Below are 13,469 nucleotides of genomic sequence, written 5' to 3'. Positions count from 1 at the left end.
CAGTATTGTTATTGCCATTGTTAATATTATTGCTGCATACCTTTGAATTTACCCGGACGTTCCCTCGTATCATTCTGAAATTACCATAACTATGTGCAAACTTACTCGTATTGCGTATATCATTGATTAGAGATAATATTGGTACCTCTATTTTGTCTACGAGTACTAACAAGAGGTTATGTGTTCAAACGGATCAGCCAGGCATAATTCACACCAGGAGCGTTTTCAGTGTACTATAAAAACTCCTCATGTATACTGAATGAAATTAAATATTCCTCTTACTCATTACCGAAATCGCTGTATATCATTGTAGCAATACGTGTAAGATATCGTTTACCTTCTTTATTCGATATTTTCTTTTAAATTGTCCGCAATATTAGTTGAGCTGATAGCTACTTCCTTTTTAAGCCTTGTTTTCTCATGTGCCACGTACGGACATTTCTCACTTATTTGTAAAGGTAAACAGATTGTATTACATATGGTTTGCATTAAACAACATATCGTAAAATATTCATATATGGCGTAACAAACCTTATTTGGAAAATAAATTACCGCGAGAATCTCGTGTTATATCTCATGGTGGACCAGGGGCGTACCTAGAGTAGTTGGCACCCAGGACGGATGATCCTTCCTTCGGCACACTAGCAGATACTCACTTGTCAAATACAATTTTATTTTTTCGCATGCGCAGTTAACAAACGCATTAAGGTGGGGCGCCGAGATTTGAAAACTGAAGTATCAAACAGAAAATAAAGTATATTTCGTCGTGATAATCGAAACTACGGTATCAGTTTTCGTATATATCCGAATCAGGAATCAGAAACCCTATCAGATGGCAACGAACTGGTATTTCAATTCTCCCAATGGCACCCACCTCCTGGCTGTCACCCAAGACGGTCCGCCCCCTTGCCCCCCCCCCCTTTTGTAAGCCACTGTGGTGGACAAAGTACGGATAGCGTAAACATACCATTATAAGTTGCCTGGTACATGATTAATAACGATATGATTTGCATAAAATCCTGAAAAAGATAACTCTACTTAGGTGATGGGTTTTAAATACTGTCACCTTTCGCGTCTGAGAATCATTTTGTTTGTTCCATTGCAAAATATGGGATCACAGCAGTCGTAAAGATTGAAAATATTTATTCAGACATGAAACAGGCATTGGCCCGTTAGTCTGTCAATATATGTATTTTGTAAACATGGAACTTTAATTATAAAGGATATTACAATTTGATTAGACAATTTATTTCTTATTACAATGTTCGAGTCATAAACGTGATCACTGACTTTGTTGGACGACTTCTTCATTATTAGACACAACGGGTCATAAGCACTGGCATCATTTTGTAATTAGACTGAGCTGGTTACTAAAATGCGCCCTGACATCATTTTGTTGTTAGACTGATTTGGGTCACTAAAAGTAACAAGTGTATTTAGTCTCACTTGCAAAAAAAACAATTATATGAGGTACCGGGCTATGTTTTATATTAATGTGTATGGTCTTTGAACTATTTCAGCTGCTGTTGTCATATTTGTGCTTTACTACCAAACTATATTTTGGAAATAAAATTAATTGTTTTAACTATGAGTTGTATTTTTTCATATCAGCAATTATTGAACTTGACATGGGTGATATGGAATAAATCACATTATATCAAATTTTGTAATAACTAGGTCAAAGGTCAATGTACCAAATAGTATGTACCTCTCCTACTTCAAAAAGTACAAATTACCTAAAATAAATGGCCTTATTTTTGTTTGGTAGATGCAGAAATCAACACCAGAGACAGGTGGACATTACCCTGTCTTATCATAAAGTATTAGCCTTGAACACTTTACTCTATCTGCAGATACATGAGGTTACTAATCCCCAGTCCTCACACAAAGGTCTACCTACCCATCCTCTATGTAACACAAATAGAAAGCTTCCCTAGTTTGTGAATAACATTGATGCAGTAAGCCAATCAGTCACCAACTTTAGTAGATCACTGCTTCCAACTGGTTATGTTGGATTGGGTTGAAATTTGGATAATAAAATACAGAAAAATGCCAAATATAAACAATACCGATCGGATGTCAAATGGAGTTAAAACAGGAAAAAAATGTGTGTATCTAAATGGAAGGTGCAGCTTATGATAAATTCATTAAAGGAGACAAAAGCAGCAACGAGAAAAATGAGAAGTGAAAGTTTGATAACCTTACCTTGGACATATATATGTGGGCAAAGCAATTGTGCTATAACATTCCTTACAGGTACACAAATGTCAGACTAAGTGGTGTTCATTCGCATCTAGTATAAAAGGTGAATAATTTAGATAATAATAATACATATAATGGATATTTATTCTGCATAAAAAATTCACAATAATGGGCTTAAGTAAGGCAGAAAAATACCTAAACCAAACAAGACATAATTTATCAGTTTTTATTAAACTTGCAAACTTTATTGTGAGAAATTATTAATTTGCCTCAAGATTAAAGGCTAATTTAATACTTTACAAATCTATTTTTATACCCAGTTATTAAATATGTTTTTATTTCTTGTAATGTTACATCTGGTGTAAGGGAGATAACTGAATGATATAACTTAGGTGTGGCATTTTTATTTCCTCCCATATATTATCAAAGTAATATAGATGAATTCATGAACGACATCCATTACCTTCAATGCAATTAAATTATCCAATTATACATTATTGATAAAGTGAGAAACTAATATTCAGATTTCTATATGTAGTGGAGACCTTAAGAGTGATGTAATTTTGCTTTATATCACATAGTTCATGTTCTCTACAATGCCGGTATGCGGAGTGCAGCCTTCCATAAACATGCAGATATGATTCCATGCCAATCTGGATTCTTGCGATGGGATGCAAAGTTTGAAGAACAGTGTTCACTTGTATGGAATGAGTGGACAATGTGTGACTAAAATGGTTATCACTCAGTAATGTTGGACCTAATACGGAAATTCCACAAGAACAGCTGGACAAAAATACATAGAATTGATTGAAAGTCAATAGTAGATTATAACTGGGCTTATACAAGTGTCAATGGGAAATGCTGACTTAAAGAAACTGCTCTAGTCTGCTTGTATTCCGTGCTACTCCAGCAAAAGGGAATGCAAGAGAACTTAATTAAATAAACTGCACCAACAATTTCAAGGCAAGAAAGTGTGCAAAAATGGACAATTAGAGCAGGACAATTAAAATCAAAGTGGGAAGGAATACCATATCTTTAATAAATTACCTAACATTACTCATACCAGAACATCCTTCATGATACAAGTGATCTATTTGCAAGTGAAACTAAAGTGCTGATTTATACAGATACGCACATTCACTGTTTATAGTATATTCAAACCTGTAAGGATATATTTGTGATTGAACAAAAGACCGTTTGCACATCAACACTTAAATAGCTACATCAAACACGTCATCGATTTCAGTTTTGGAATTTGTTCCTGGAATATTACTTAATTGTATTCAGGACGTTAAATTATTAGGACTTGTTTCTGTAATTCTTGGATTATTTGGGATTTTATTCGCAATACCGTAATTTGTTTTTTTTTCTTCTCTCAATCTCCCTTTGTATTCTAGGGAAATAAATATATTTGTTAAATTTGGCAAAGCTTGTTGTCTTTAACTCTTTTCTGTTACTTATTTTAGGAGCACAGATTCGTAACAATTCATACACGCACCCATCCATCCTTTCATCCATACATGTGTCTGTGCGTGCGTGTATGCATATATACATGTATAAATATAATTTATTTGTTCACTTCCTGCATCCCTTATTTCTTGTTTATTTTCTTCTTTCAGAGTACAATTTCTACAAAATTGCACTTAGCATAGGTGTGCAAATAACTGACGTGTACGAAATAGCAGCATACGTCTGCAAGTCTGTAATTCATTGCAACTATTTATATGCATATTGTTTTTTTTTAATGGAACCGTCAATCCATACTTCCTTCTTTATATATATATATATATATATATATATATATATATATATATATATATATATATATATATATATATATATATATGTATCTGTGTGTGTGTGTGTGTAATGTAGTGTAGTTTAGTGTAGTGTATTTTAACATAATTTGGATACAATACATGTGGGGCTGTAATTTAAGCACGTTTGTCATGGATCTTTATATTTCTATAATTCTAAAACAATAAAGACAATGCACCCATTCAACGTTGCACGGGAGAAATGCCACTGCTGAATGTGTGTGTGTGTGTGTGTGTGTGTGTGTGTGTGTGTGTGTGTGTGAAAGTTTGCCTATAATGGCAATCTTGAATGGGTGTGTTTGAATGTTCACCTGGAATGGCACCGTTGAATGGGTGTATAAGAATGTTTGCATTTGTTGTTGTTGTTGTAGTAGTAGGGTTTAACGTCATTTCTCAGTACAAGATAGACTATACGTATCGGCCAGTATAAATGGTGGTGGAAGAACCCGGGAAAACCCCGGAAAGGATCACCGGCCCACCAGAAGCTACTGCCTCGCTTTCTTACGTACCCACACTGATCGAGCTCGAGACTCGAACACAAGCAGACAGAGATGAGACGAAAATGATCCGTAATGGTGAGCGTTTTAGACCATTCGGACACTCAGGGCCCTGTGTGTATTTGTAACATCAGATTTAAGTAAAATCAACCGGAACCGTTCTAGAATTTGAACATAATGTAGGGGCCTTTTACGTAGTGGACCAAAAATTTGCGGGAAATGATGGCAAAAAATATGACACAGATGTAGCTGTCAACAAGTTCGGCATCATCATCATCATCATCATCATCATCAAGACCTATCATGAAGATAGTGAAAATAATGAAAAAAACTTAGGCTGTACTTGATTTAAGAAAAGGAGTTTGGTTTTCAAAAAGTGTCGTGGGTTACAAAAGGGACAAGTACAGCTACCCTACAAAAATGTCTCTAAGACTATTCGTGGTGTGCACTGCAATAATATCTCTAAGACTGCGCATAGTCTGCAGTACAAGACTGTCTCTAGGACTACAGGTAGTCTGCAATTAATAATGTCTCCATGATTATACGTGTTCTGCCATACATTACACAAGGACGACACTCGGGTGTTATGACAATGATATGGTACCAAGTACCCCATACAACTCCACAATTTTGTCTACGTGGTTCACTATATCTGGTATATTGCATTTAAAATAAAAGCATGACAAATTGCTCACAAAATATTAGTTAAAGAAACGTTTCTTGTTAACACTTAAAATCTTATCTCGGACACAGTTCAGCAACAGAAGATAAAGTACTTTGCTGCTTGTAATGTATGAAAGTGGCCCTAGATGCGAAAAGGGATGAGACGAATAGAGTCTCGCGAATTAGCCTAATCTACAGATGCTCACATAATTTGTTAACGTTATGGTGTATCTACCTTGAGATAGCAACATAGCCCGGATGCCAGCTTTCTGAGTTTTACCTAGATGATCATTATGATCTCAAGGCTTGGGTAGGCCAATATCTGATATGAAAGTCGGAAGCTACCGTAAACGTTCAAGTAGAGCACGTAATGTAGGTAAAATCTTGCAGTCGTTTCATTTGGATTTAGAGAAGAAATATACGATGTCATATTAGAACCCTACTTTGAGAGTAATCATCCATTGAGAACAAAAACTGTTCAATATGGCTTCAGTATCCTAAAGAAAATGACACTTTAGTATCAACTGAGAAATTCTGGTATGATACAGTGTACAGTGTGGCTGAATTTCTTAAAAACAACGTTATATAAAAACGATTCATCACATGCCACCCGGATTTCTCAATGAACTGGTTCCTGCAGCCGTTGTTCAATACATCGGGTGTAGATATAAACTGAGATAAAATCCAAACTTGGAAGTGGCTTTTGTCGACAGCATACATAAAGCTATTACAGTATTTGCTATACCATACACAATTATAAGATATGCAATGACATACAAGAACAGGTATGCCTGTGTTTTGTGTATTTAGTGGAGATGACCGTGATTACATTGTTGGAACCTGAACACAGGCCCTTGCCTTGGGTAATAATGACGACGCATTATGTTTAAAACCTGTAACTCGCATGCGTGTAATAACAAACACGCAAGCGAGAAATGATTACTTGCGTAAGCGAATTAACAAATATCGCAGGAAAATTAATACTTAGAGCGCAAATACAAAACTTAATCTTGTCAATTAATAATTGAGAAGACATAAAACAATACTAAAAACATTACATTTTAGCACAAAAAACATTTAAATAAATGCTTTTCATTTTAGGTTATTGATGGTTAGGATTTAATAAAGGTCCGTGTAATTAGAATTTATACACTAATTTCACTGTCCTAAGTCTACCCACATAGCCCATACCAATGGATGGGTACATTAATTTCACTGTCCTATGTCCATTTACACAGTCGATACAAAGTGACGGATGCGTTGATTATTTGCACTATAACAAGTTCACTTACACAGCCCATACAAATGGATGGATACATTGATTTCACTGTCCTAAATCTACTTACACAGTCCATACAAATGGATGGGGATATTAATTCACTGCCCTAAGTTTACTTACACAGCCAGGACAATTTGATGGGTATATTAATTTCACTGTTCTAAGATCACGTGCACAGTCGATACTAATGGATGGGTACATTATTTTATTGTCCTAAGTCTACCTACACAGACCATACCAATGGACGGGTACATTAATTTCACTGTAATAAGTGTACCTACACAGCCCATACAAATTGATGGATGAATTAATTTCACTGCCCTAAGTTTACTTACACAGCCAGGACAATTTGATGGGTATATTAATTTCACTGTTCTATGATCACTTGCACAATCGATACTAATGGATGGGTACATTAAATTCACTGCCCAATGTATACTTACATAGTCAGAAAAATTAAAGCAGCCATGTAAACTGATATACGTCAAGTTGGTTCAATTTCGTAAGAGATTACCGAAGTTAAAACGGTTAGGTCAGTACTTAATCCATGTTGTTATGTAACAAGGTTGATAGGCTCTCGATATTTTAGTCTCCTTTTGTACATTTAAATACTATGAGTGATTTATTGTTTGAGGGTTAGTTTTGTTCGCGCCTACAGCCATAAATCATATTGGTGCTACCAACTCCATGCAGCTTAGAATAAGGTTAATTAAGATTGAGTATTGTTCGTGTCTACAGTCAGATATCACATTCGTATACCCCGTATATTGTAGAATAAGGTACACTGAGATTCAGTTTTATAAGTGTCTACCAACAGATATCATACTGATGGTACCAAACACCTTACAATGTAAAATAAGGTACACGGAGATTTAGTTTTGTAAGTGTCTGTAGACAGATATCATATTGGTGGTACCAGACGCCTTACAATGTAGAATAAGGTTTCTGGTTTCGTATGTTTAATGCGATTTTACAGCACATAACAGTTTATATATGGCAGTTAGCACATTTGGTGAACGATGAACCCTAGAAAACCGGGACGAGTCCAAGGGAAGCTATGAGCTCTTACATACCCACGTTGACCGAAATGAGATATCGATGATCTGTAAAGGCAAGAGTTTCATACCACCAGGCAATACATAACCATTACAATGTATAGCAGTCCCTCCCATTAAATTTTAAAGTGTTGTACCAGAACTTGCTGTGTAGGCCAGGATTCGGTCCCCTTTCTTCTGGACAGTGGACGATTGGTTAGTTACATCTAACCGCGCAGGGATTAGGATAACCACTGGTCCTCTCATTCTGAGCTGGTAAACATTGCTGAGTCGAGTTAAACATTATTGAGTACTCGTCCCTTGGCCGAGTAGATTTTATATCTGGAAAGTAAATATGAGTTAATTTTAGATACACTAAATATCCAACACCACATAACAATTAGCGCACGTCAATATAAAGATTAGTTTTATCTAATGTGTCTGCTTGTATTTGTCTATAACATGTAGCACAGGATGCTGACATTTTACGAAGATATCCAATATAAGGTTGATACTAAAATGGGTAACATATCACAAGGCTTGCCGACGTTTTACATTGGTATTTGATGGAAGTGTGACAGTAAAACGGGTAACATATGACAAGGCTTGATGACTTTTTACATTGGTATTTCATGGAAGTTTGACACTAAAATGGGTAATATAGTACAAGGCTTGCTGTCCTTTTACAATGGTATTTGATGGAAGTGTGACACTAAAATGGATAACATATCACAAGGCTTGCTGTCCTTTTACATTGGTATTTGATGGAAGTTTGACACTAAAATGGGTAACATATGACAAGGCTTGCTGGCTTTTTACATTGGTATTTGACAGAAGTTTGACACTAAAGTGGGTAACATTTATGAGTTAACCCTATAATGACTTAAAAGACAGAACATATCATTATGTTGAGACATTCTGCATGACCAGAGAAAAGTCGTAAAATAATTCCTCATAACTTGCCTCTAGTTACAATAGCTTTCACCGAAGCTTTATTGATACATTGTCACGTCAAAGTGAAGACGTCAACTGATAGTTATAAAAATTTGTAATTACTTTTCATAAGAAAATGTTGCCAATTTACATTGGGAATAAGTATTATGGTGTCTGTCAGACGAATTCCACCAAAGTTTACACAATCCATGCCATTTAAATCTGTTTATAAATCGCATACTGTAGAAAATCAGTTCGACCTAGAGACGTTCCAGTTTGTCTGGCCAATCAGCAATCTCATTTAAGCAGGTATCAACAAAAGAGGTTTGACCCAAATGGACCATTTAAAACAAAATCTTGTTTAAATTGAGACGGATGGAATTATTTATTCAAAGGCTAGATACCGACATTTTTTTCTGAAAATCAATAATATATTTACATATGTTCTGGCATCTTTTATTTGGCATGTAAATGTAATAACAAATCTGCATTGTATCGAACATACCGGTAGTCTGGGGCAAGATTAATACTGTCACACGAGACACAAACCATAACATTGGACATTTTCTGTATTGAACTTCATTCATATCAAACGCTTAAGGATGTTTGATACCTCGCTAGAAAGGAGATTTTCTTGAAATTAAATTGACAACTACACTACAGAAATGTGTCACAGTAAACATGAATACCACCAAGAAAACAAGGTCTATGTGTGCAAATACAGTTTAAGTTACGTTACAAAACTGGTATATTAACAAATGTTTAATTAAGCGGACATGCATTGAAATACAAAGTGTTCACGGTTTTGACCAATTCTATTAACAAGCTTGAATCAAATAACTGCAATACTTTAGTACAAGTGTCATCAGTGTAGTGAAGTGCATCTACCGTTTGAATATAAAGAGGGCAAAGACGAGTAACTATCTAAACTCACTCATTGTGACGAGTACTTGAAATTATTTCCAGGAACCGTTTAATAGGACTTTCATGCAGAGGAAAAAGGATCAACGTGAATTTTTCAACAACTCGGCGAGGCAGCCGACCGAGACTGGTCTTGGTGGGCATCGATTATGTGACTCTTGCATTACAAGTCCAACACTTGACTAAGTGAGCTACAGGTGTTAACCAGTGGAAGGTTGTCACGTACGTGAGAAGTGCCGTCAGATTGTTTCAATGCTAATTTGTAAATATTTACTTGACATGTCCAGTATAGTCAAACGTTAAGTAAAGTTTGGAAATAATGCTGTACGAATACGACCATTACAATGGAACCATACTTCGAAATGCTAAAGTATGTCTGGAAATGAATATGTACGAATATAACCTTCACCATGCACCACTACTTACATTATAGTCAAAAGTTGAGGTATGTCTGGAAATAAGGTTGTACGGATATAACCATCACAATCGGGCTCTACTTTTAGAATAGTATATGACCATCACCATGGACTCCTACTTAAAGTATAGTTAAAAGATAAGGAAAGTCTAGAACTAAGGCTGTAGGAATATGATATTCACCATGGACCCATACTTCCAGTATAGTAACAAGTTATGGAAAGTCTGAAAATAAGTCTGTAGGAATATGATCATCACACTGGGCCCCAAATTCCAAGCTTACGATTCCATAAAATTCTAAACTTACCAGGCATTTAAACATACCGCTGAAATTCTAAGGCCTTCCTCGTTTTGTTTCTTTGCAAAATGTAATGTAAATATAAATCAAATAAAATAAACAGGATCAGACGAGTAAGAACGGGTATCGCATCGTTTGATGATAAAGGATCTGAAGGCCGTAACCTCTATATTTTACGCCGCATTAACAAAGCACACAACACACACGTGGAGGCCCTGATAATGTGGGTTTAGTACATGATATCAATGAACTTTGTATAACTGCTATCTGGGTCATGATGCCCATATCAGTGTTTCTGTAGCATCAGATGCAAACTCCAGGCTAACTTCTGCTTGTTTGTTTTGCGGGTTTAATGTCATTTTTCAGTACATGATATACATTTCCATTATGTTTGGTAGAGGAATAACCCGAGAAGCTTTCTAAAATACCCGTCCAAGTTGGCCTTGCCAGAGACTCGAACTCACGCGGACAGCGGTGATACATGATTGATCTGTAGCGAAGTGCGTCCTAGACCACATGGTCACCCGGCCACCCGACCGCACGATCCTACCTGGGGCAGTTATAGATGATATAATAGTACTTCATGCAAATTAGTGATGCAGAATAAAATAAAACATTATGTATTGGAACACGTTTTAAAAAACATGTTTCAGACTAACTTTACTTTTCTTATATTTAAATATTTATGTTAGAGGTATATAGGTTTTCCTTCATTTCCCTGAACTGAGTCATAGTCACTTTGCCAAAAACAATTATAATTTGAAATAATATATTGATCAGATCGGATTGAAATTAGTTAATAAGATCCATCTGGAATAATTATTTTATAAGATTTATTTTAAATAATAAGTTAATCAGATCCGTTTGGTATAATTAGTTAATAAGATTAGTTTAAAAATATAAATTAATCATACTGTATCGCTGAAGCATAAACTGAATAAGTATAGTCCTAAATAGTAAATAAATCAGATCCAATGCCGTAGCTTTTATTTCTTGTATATGTATAACAGCTGGATAATTCTCGTTTGAAGGTAGCTATCATGAACACTATTTTAACTGCATGAATACGGATGCTTCATCGCTATAGCAATCATCACCTTATTAGTGTTGTTCTCAATCGAATTTTTGACATTAAGACCAACATGATCACAGTTTCTTCTTACAATCATTCCTTTATTATTATTATTATTATTTATCTCACTCACACATTTAACATCGTTAGCAACATGATCATCATTCTCCCTTACAATCATCCGTTTATTAGTATATGTTCATTAGTATATGTTCTCACTAAAACATTTGAAATCGATAGCAGTAGTATATGGTTTTGTCAAGTAGTATCATTATGGAGAGTTTCAACAACGCATGCTGATTTCGGTTAGTGTCTTCTGTACCCCATATTTCTACTACTTTTACGCGATTGTTCACGGTAATGGTCAAGAAACAATAATTATAGCGATAGAGTAATAGCAAAATAGACTAGCGTAGATGTTCATATTTTTATGTTTGAAAATACAATTATTAATTGGTAGTAATTGGTAGTCTAATACATCTGTCCGAGAGTATTCTGCGAATTGTCCCTGGACGCTGAAGGACTTTTCCTTTTTGTTATTATTTTTTTTTGCAAGACGCTATGACGATTCCTCCACCAGCCCCCTTTTCGAAAGCAATGCTGTATGCAATTCCGACTGTCCGTAACTCAGCCGCTTTTAGCCTCAACCGTCAATAACGGTGAAATGGCCGAGAGAAAATTTCACCCGTCTTTGGAATTTGCCTCACCCCTGTCTTGAAAACTGTAATGCCATATAGTATTTTCACTTGACCCTGCAATTGTTTCAATATACGCTCCTTAAGCCGCACTCTGCTTTGGGCTGAAGCAAACAGTAATCTTTACCTCTATATTTAGAGACTTTTAAAACAATACAAAATGTGGTTATACAGATAATGCACCAACTCAACGTTGCGGTTGAGAATGGTAACGCTGAACAGGTGTGTGAAAATTTGCCTCTAATGCCACTGTTAAATGGCTGTGTACGAATGTTTGCCTGTAATGGCATTGCTGAATGTGTGTATGAATGTTTGCATTTGTACCATGCGATCAAAGTAATACTAATATTTATGTCATCTGAGAGGTTCTAGAATTTGAATACGAGGTGGGTTTTGGATAGACCAAAACATAACGGGAACTGATGGCAAAGAAATGTGAGGAAGATATTGTTTTCGGCAAGATCCTCCTCCTCCTCATCATCATCATCAAGACCTATCATGCGAATCGAGAAGATAACGAATCATAAATTTAGGTCATACTTGATTCAAATATAGGAGTTTGGTTTTCAAAAGAGTGGTCGGTTGGCTGGAAAAGGGAAAAGTACAGCTACCCTACAATAATGTCTCTAAGACCACACTCAGATATTATGATAATGATATAGCACCACTTATTCCATAGAAGACTAGCATATTGTATTTGTATTTCAATATATTTGGTATATTACCTTTTAAACTATACGCATGACAAATATCGGACGCAGATGTCTTTAAAAAAGGATATTGTTAACATGTAAAATCTTACCTTCGATGCAACTCAGCAACAGAAGAAAATAACGTCATTTGTTAGTTGCAGTGCATGAAAGTGGCCTTGGTTACGAAAAGGGGCGATACAAATGATGAGGGAGTCACGCGTATTAAATTAAATATATAGGTGCTCATATGATTCGTCAACTATGTGGGTTGTTATCTATATTAAGATACCGGCGTAGGTTGTATGCACGGGTGCCAATGTGCAGAGCTCTACCTAGATAATTGTTATGATCTTAAGCCTTTGATAGGTCAATATCTCATTTGAGAGTCGGATTCCAGACCTAGTTATCCTAACGGTGTTTTCTGTATGGAAATTCATGTTAATGCCATATGCTGATGTGATGTTAAATTTATGGATTGTGCTAATATATCCAAGTAATGCAACTTGTGTTTAACGATGCTAAATGGTATTCAGATTTACATACACATGTAAAATGTTCGGTGACAATTTGATGAAGAAGACAAATGGGAGGGGATGAGGTTTAATAATGTATCACTATAATTTACGTCTGGTGTCAGTGGTATTAGGAATTTGTACCTTTAAAACTCGATGCTTTTCTATCTCATCTTAAGAAGCGGAAAATATAAAACAGTGATAAATTTATTTCTTTTAGAAATTACTGTAACCGTTAAACAAGAGCACATTACTTAGAAAAGAATCTTGCAGTCGATTTATTTGGCTTTAGAGAAGAAATATATACTTTTCCATTCAAAGAGTATTTTGAGAAAAAATCATCCATAATAACAAAATAATGCAAATTTCCACTCTTGTAGTACTTTATTTTGCGGTGATTGTAAAAGTGAGATGAAATTCCTGTACAGAGAGAGAGAGAG

General features: G+C 35.5%; 1 protein-coding gene across 2 annotated transcripts in view; it reads right to left on the bottom strand.

Moving 5' to 3' along the window:
* The window catches only part of LOC149787205 (uncharacterized), a 111,410-nt gene extending 98,698 nt beyond the window's left edge, over nt 1–12,712 (bottom strand). For both annotated transcript variants that reach the window (XM_089977704.1, XM_089977707.1), the window contains exons 1-2: nt 12,628–12,712; nt 7,651–7,834 (exon numbers count right to left, since the gene is read on the bottom strand). The gene's annotated coding sequence lies outside the window, so the exon portion shown is untranslated. The remainder of the gene's footprint in view (nt 1–7,650; nt 7,835–12,627) is intronic.
* Nucleotides 12,713–13,469: the final 757 nt, after the last annotated feature.

Source organism: Sinohyriopsis cumingii, chromosome 12 (genome assembly GCF_028554795.1).
Source record: "Sinohyriopsis cumingii isolate HCF-2022 chromosome 12, ASM2855479v2, whole genome shotgun sequence".
Classification (NCBI taxonomy): domain Eukaryota; kingdom Metazoa; phylum Mollusca; class Bivalvia; order Unionida; family Unionidae; genus Sinohyriopsis; species Sinohyriopsis cumingii.
Note: the sequence above shows the minus strand (reverse complement) of the source record. Positions and strands in the feature narration are given on the sequence as shown.